General features: G+C 39.3%; 1 pseudogene; it reads left to right on the forward strand.

The window, feature by feature from the left end:
- Positions 1–1,035: 1,035 nt before the first annotated feature.
- LOC120586429 (uncharacterized) lies at positions 1,036–1,154 on the forward strand (annotated as a pseudogene).
- The last annotated feature ends 5,117 nt before the right edge of the window (positions 1,155–6,271 follow it).

Consider the following 6,271-nt stretch of genomic DNA (forward strand, 5'->3'; position numbering starts at 1 on the left):
ATGTGTTGATCTGTGTGTCACTAAAATGTTGCTCGTGTCATATGCAATTCACCTCCTGAGTCAACAGCCCTGAACTGCTCTATTTGCTGTTTAATGAGCTGAGTCTACGATTATCTACTTGAGTGTTGTGGAAGTGTCAAATTGCTATCAAGGCTTCTAAATGTATACTCTCCAATTCTGTATTTATCTGGCAGTTCAGACACAAACGTTTTACAGACTGGCACCACTTGCGAAATGCACTGTGAAGAGCACTGATAAATGTGGCTTTCTCCCCTAGCGCTCTGGGATGGCTTTCTCCCCCTCCCCATCTCCAGTTTTATTCTTTACCCTTTCTGCCTTGCTCTGTCCTCAGGAGGCTGATATGTATAGACTGTGATCTCTTGCCTTCTGACATCCTGCTGTATTTGGCCAATGGATATAACCAGCAGGAAATGGAAGGGCAGGAGAAGAAGATGGAGTGTTTATTCCTGCAGCTCTTTCTTCATAGAGGATTGCTTGTCTATGTCCTTCTACTAAAGGCCAAAGCTCCTGTCAGGTAGTCTTATTATAGTCATTCTCATTAGGTTCTGATTTCTACTCTGTCCCCTTGCCCTTTAGGCCTTTGTTACTATTATGGTATCGCATTTTCTTGCTCACACAACTTTAGACAGTCCCTTTATTCACCATCCTCAAATGACATGTGAGCCATCTCTTTGCTGTAAGGACTGACTGAGACACCCTCCTCAGTTAGGATGTATGTACGGGTTGCAGTGGTGAGCAGTTTGCAAAACTCTGAGGAGCCTTCTAGGAGGATTAGTTTGCAGGCTCCAATACCCTCTGTTTTATAGATTAATGTTAACAGACCAATTCTCTGATGGCTCAGACTGCGGGCCAATGAGTGACTAGGGACATTCACCATAAGGGAAAGGAACCAAGGTCAAGAAAAGGGCTGGATTAGAGGACAGCTCTTGGCTAAGGCTGCCCTGATGCAGCTTTCCTGGCATCATGGACATACCTCCAAAAAAACAGCTGTGTATGATCATTTAGAACAAGCCAGTCTATGGCCATGCTACCCTGAACAAGCCCAATCCCGTCTCATCTCGGAAGCTAAGCAGGGTCAGGCCTGGTTAGTACTTGGATGGGAGACCACCTAGAATGACCAGGTGCTGTAGGCATAAAAAATAAAAAATAAGGGATTGTAAGCTGACAAGGTCCTTGCAGTCTGTGAGGTCAACCAAGGGTTGCCTTGCCTAAAAAACAACAACAACAACAACAACAAAAAAAGCCAGGTAACTAGTAAGTGTGCCTTTGCTGACCTTATCAAGTCTTTCTATTTTTCCATACTTTACCTTGAGAAACTCTTGCCAGGCCAGTGGCATAACTGTGGATTGCTATTCAGGTCACATTCTTCAGTGGATTGGTAGCCAGCACAGATGTTGCCAGTGTTCTTACAGCAATGACCAAGTACCGTATCTTGATATCAAACCATCCACTTTCCACAGGTACTTTGTCAGCATCAACTGCTCTACATCTTGGCACCTGTCAGTGAATGGACTCCTCATAGTTTCCAGTTTTCTTCCATCACAAGGAAGGTAATGAGGACTGACTCCTTGGGCCAAGTAAGACTCCTTTTTTTTTTTCTCTTGGAATGGGAGGTGAGACACCTTGAAGAGGGAGGAGATGTTTTTTTTTTTTTACAATAGAGGAGTAGGGTGCATAGTTATTTGATTTAAATATTTAAAAAAGACAGCCTTATTTTAAACCCTATTTTGGAAAAAAGGGGCATATCAATCACACAAAAAAGCTAAGAGATATATCTAGAACTGTAGGCAGTTAGTCAACATTAACACTGGAACTATAGTCTGTGTTATGTTCTCTATAAATATTGGTGCTTTTAGGGCAGAAAGTTTGGTTGAGAATACATTTACTAAGTAGCTAAAATCCTCATTTCATTTGTATAAATTTTCTTCCTGAAGAAGGTAGAATTTTAGAATGTTCTATTTTTCATGGTATAAATTTGGGCTTGGTTAGATGTTGAGACCAATGATGAAGATGTTTACATGGAGAGAACAGAGAACTAAATTTAATTTGTTAAATTTACTAGGAATTTTTGTTTTTGTGATCTGTTTTTACTCTGGGCCACTGTGTCTATTTTGAAATGTTTATCTTCCCTCGGAGATTTCAGTGATGAGAACATTTTAAGAATTCCTGAAAAAAAAAAAAACCTTTGGAATTCTTTAAATGCAATCACCTGTTGGCATGTGGTCAAGACATAATTCACAATGGAACATTTGTTCTTTGGGATTAGTCTCTATTCATCAGGCAAAAGCTTGTCTAGTTAGTTGCTTTTTCCAGAGATCCTGATGGGGAGACTAGCTACCTGTGTTGTTTTAAGATGAGTCATATCAAGGGTTAAATTCCTTGATCCTTGGAGGAGTCATGTGGTCAAGCTCATGCTGGATACAGTGTTTTCCTTTCTTTACCAAGCAACAGAGGCTACAAAAGTCAGAACTAACATATTCTCTGTTCCTCCATTCCCATCGTTTGTGTTCTCTTCTTCTTCTTATCATTTCACTCATGAGTGTCTGCCTGGATAAGAAGGCAGTGGAAGAATTCAAGTTAATATCTTCATGTAAAACTTTTGGGTGACAAGCAAGGAGTGTATAGTCTGGCAAGGAAGATACCTTATTAGAGATGACAGTGTTTGAGACAGATTGTTACATGGTATACGGGAGAAAGCTCACCTTAAGCACGTCTGTGAAGTTTTTCTGTATTAGAAGATATACAGAAGTATAACTTGAAAGATAAACAAAGGCTAAATCATGAAAGCATTTGAGTGACATATTAAGAAATTCAGTCTTTAATCTGAATTATGGGGAGCCATAGAATATTTTTAAGTGGTATGTTAATGTTTGTATTTTTGAAACATGATAGAGGATGAATTGTAGACAGAAGATCTAATGGGACACAATTGAGGCAGAACAGCTAAGAAACTATCAGTGCTTGAAAGTAGGGGACAATAAATTTGCCTAAGAGAAGATAGATACAGGAGATATGTTAGGACTTAGACTACACGGGACATGGATGGGCTTGGATGGAGGATGCAAACACAGGTATTAGTGTTAACAAAATATGTTGGTGGGAGAGTGTAAAACTGGCTTCCAATGAATAGAACACTTATATCCAGGACAAGGTTCATGTCAACGAGGCTATTTATAAAGCATTTATATCTGATGTGGGGGATACTGCAGGTTTCTGAGCACTGAGTACTGAAAGTGGCTTTTTAGGAAAATTACTCTGATGGATGGAGACTTGGGAGTCTCTGATCATATATACTTTTTTAACTCCTGTGTTCATACAAAGTGGAAGGAAGCTTTCGTACCATTTTCATGATAAACACTCATTTGACACTTATCAGCCTCTTCTTTGTGACTGAAAGTTCTGGAGTTTAGGGTAAGCATAGGAATGAGTTAAGAAAAAATTACCCGAAGTCTGCAGTCAGTAGCTGAAATCAGCAGGCATGTTATCATCCCTGAGCCATGTGCAGTGGCTTTTCCCGAGTGTTTTTTATCTCTGATTGTTTCAGCCTCGGGAGACAATCTGTTCAGTCACCAGAAGGGATACCTTCAAAGGGTTTTCTTGGATAAGATCCATTCATGTGGTCAGCTGTGACCTCATCTTACTGCTCCGGGGGCCCTGGTTGGGACTTGATATCTTGAGTTCCTGCTTGAATGAAAAGCAGAGAGGCCCTGCCATTTAATGCCTCTCCTTTTGGAATACAGCAGAAACCCGTAGTTAGCTTGTTAAGTGTTTTTCCAGATTTTTTAAAAAAATTTTTTAAATAATTTAGATCATTGCCCTGCTTATTGTCAAGAGCTGTTAGAGACACCCAACTGCTTATATTCTTTTCACTAACAAACACAAAGTGGGAGGTTTGGGGAGGTGCAGGGGTGGGGAGAGTAGAGCTCTTTACTTTGCTGGCACAAAATTCAAAACTGTAAGGGAAGAATAGAGATACTGGTTTATATTTTTCTAAACTAAATTGTGAACTCGATGTTTCTACCAGCGACCATGATCCTCATCTCACGGAAATGTTTACACTTCTCTTTCTTCACTGTCTCTTCAAATTTGAAACTCTTTAGAGAGGGCTCTATGTTCCCCCATTTGATTTGTTTTTGAGAGTAATGGTCCCTCGCTGACACCCACAACTCTTTGGAGGAGAAGCCACATTTCATGGCACCTTTCTCCTGCCTGGTACAGCCAGCTGTGAATGCAAATTTGAACTCCTCAACTGTTCATATCCTTTTCTAGTAGCACAGAGGCTTGTACGAATTCAGATCAAATAGCAGCTGAGAGGATGGATAGGATGGGTGTGAAGGGATGGGGTCAGGTCTCTTCTTACAGACCCAGAGAGTGAGGCGGTGCGCGGGCCTGTGATTGAACCTGTGTCCAAAACAGGGGCATGCTGCCAGAAACAACTCATTCTCTTGAGAGCCTCTGACTCATGCCTCTAATAGGACTATTATGGTTTCCTGGCTGCAAAGTTGTCCTTTTGAAACCCAGAGTATTTTTTTTTTTTCTTTTTGAATTCTAAAATTCTAGTTATCTATATAGATTAATTCCCCTGTTTCATGCTCTCATGGTACTTTTGAAGTTCTCTTTACAATGTCTCTTCTTACAACTGCATTTTAAACTTTATTCATGCAAGGACTGGGTGTCTGTTCTATTCACTACTGTATGTCTAGTATCTGGAATAGTAAATGGAGCATGGAGGCATATGATAATTGTTTGTCGAATGAATAAATGAATGAATGAATGAATGAACGATGTGTTTTTCCTATGCAACCCTACCAAAGAAGAAAGATTTAAGGAGGCATTCGACCTCCCAAAGCCATAGCAGAGGGACAACTAAGGAACATGTTCCAGAATTTCCCTAGGCTTTCATTTGGGGCACGACTCAACAGGTGTGGTCATCTGGTGTCTATGTTAGAGTAGAAGTAAATTGGAACAGGGAAATGGGGTACGGCTAGAGAGAGACTGATAGGAAAAAGGGAATAACCTACAGTCTGACAAAAGATAGGCCCAATTTTAGCACAGTGTGGTAGGTGAGGCTACTGAACGCAGGGGCAAATCACCCTACAAAACTTTAGAAGCGTTGAGATCATCCCTATATTATATTAAAATGTAACAACTGGGCTGACCGTGAGAATTTTCAGTTATCTGGGAAGTTTACTTTTGTGAACTAGTTTATTTCCAAATAATGTTGAGCCACTGAGGTATGAGCAAGTTTTGGCATGTTGATTTTACTTCTTTGACTTCTTTAGAAAATCTGCCCCTTTTCTCTGACATGGATAATAATAATCATATCCTAGTGTGTTTTTACTTCACGAAACATATTAGACAAGATACTCCTCAATGGCCATAGCTTGACCATTCTTTTGAGAAGGGAAATCTCCTAATTCTAACTCATAGTCTGTGTACCTCTGTACTGGAAAATTTTCATTAAAAAAAGTACAGAGAATAAAGTAATGATAAGAAGTGATGCTGAGAGTACAGTTCTCATTCTGATACAGCTAATGAAGGAATAGAGACAGGCAACCTGGAAGGAGCTGAGGAAGTTTTGTTAAGGCAATGGAGTGGCAGGTATTTGCCAACAGAAGCTGTGGTTCTTCCAAAAACTTTTAAACCTTCATGCCACATTGAACAACGCTTGCTTCAAATTTCTATGTAAGAAGAAAAATATTGCATGACTCAAGCCGTAAAAAAGTGTCCGTGTTCCAGAACTTAATATTTGAGGGCACACATGGGTTTCTTTTCACCTGTGCTTATTCCAAGCAGGCACCAGGTTGTCTAGCTTGACAGACGCCACTCAATTAACACCCAAAGGAAAACATATGCCAAACTCTATTAATGTGAAATATCAAAAAACTGCTACATTTAAATCTTTATTGGAAAAGGACATAAAAGTAGAGGTGAAAAGAATGAAAAAGTAAAGATGAACTCTAATACTCAGTTTATATTGATTGTGAAAAGATTATAAAGAAAATAGACATAAATTTTAAACAGAAAAAATTAATTTTAATAAAATAATTTTTCAGTTTTCCATATTCTTTTTAAATCTTTGTCAACAGGAATGCATATTTTATATAATTAACAACCACAGTTATGTGTGTACTGTATATTGACATTTTTGTGGCTAAATATTCCATGGAGGCTGCAGCTTGAAAAACTGCTTATCATTTTGGGGGAAAAAAGAGTTAGCTCTTTATCTCACTCCATAAGCCAATATAAT

The sequence above is a fragment of the Pteropus medius genome, unplaced genomic scaffold, assembly GCF_902729225.1.
Source record: "Pteropus medius unplaced genomic scaffold, Ma_sr-lr_union100, whole genome shotgun sequence".
NCBI classification, from domain to species: Eukaryota; Metazoa; Chordata; class Mammalia; order Chiroptera; family Pteropodidae; genus Pteropus; species Pteropus medius.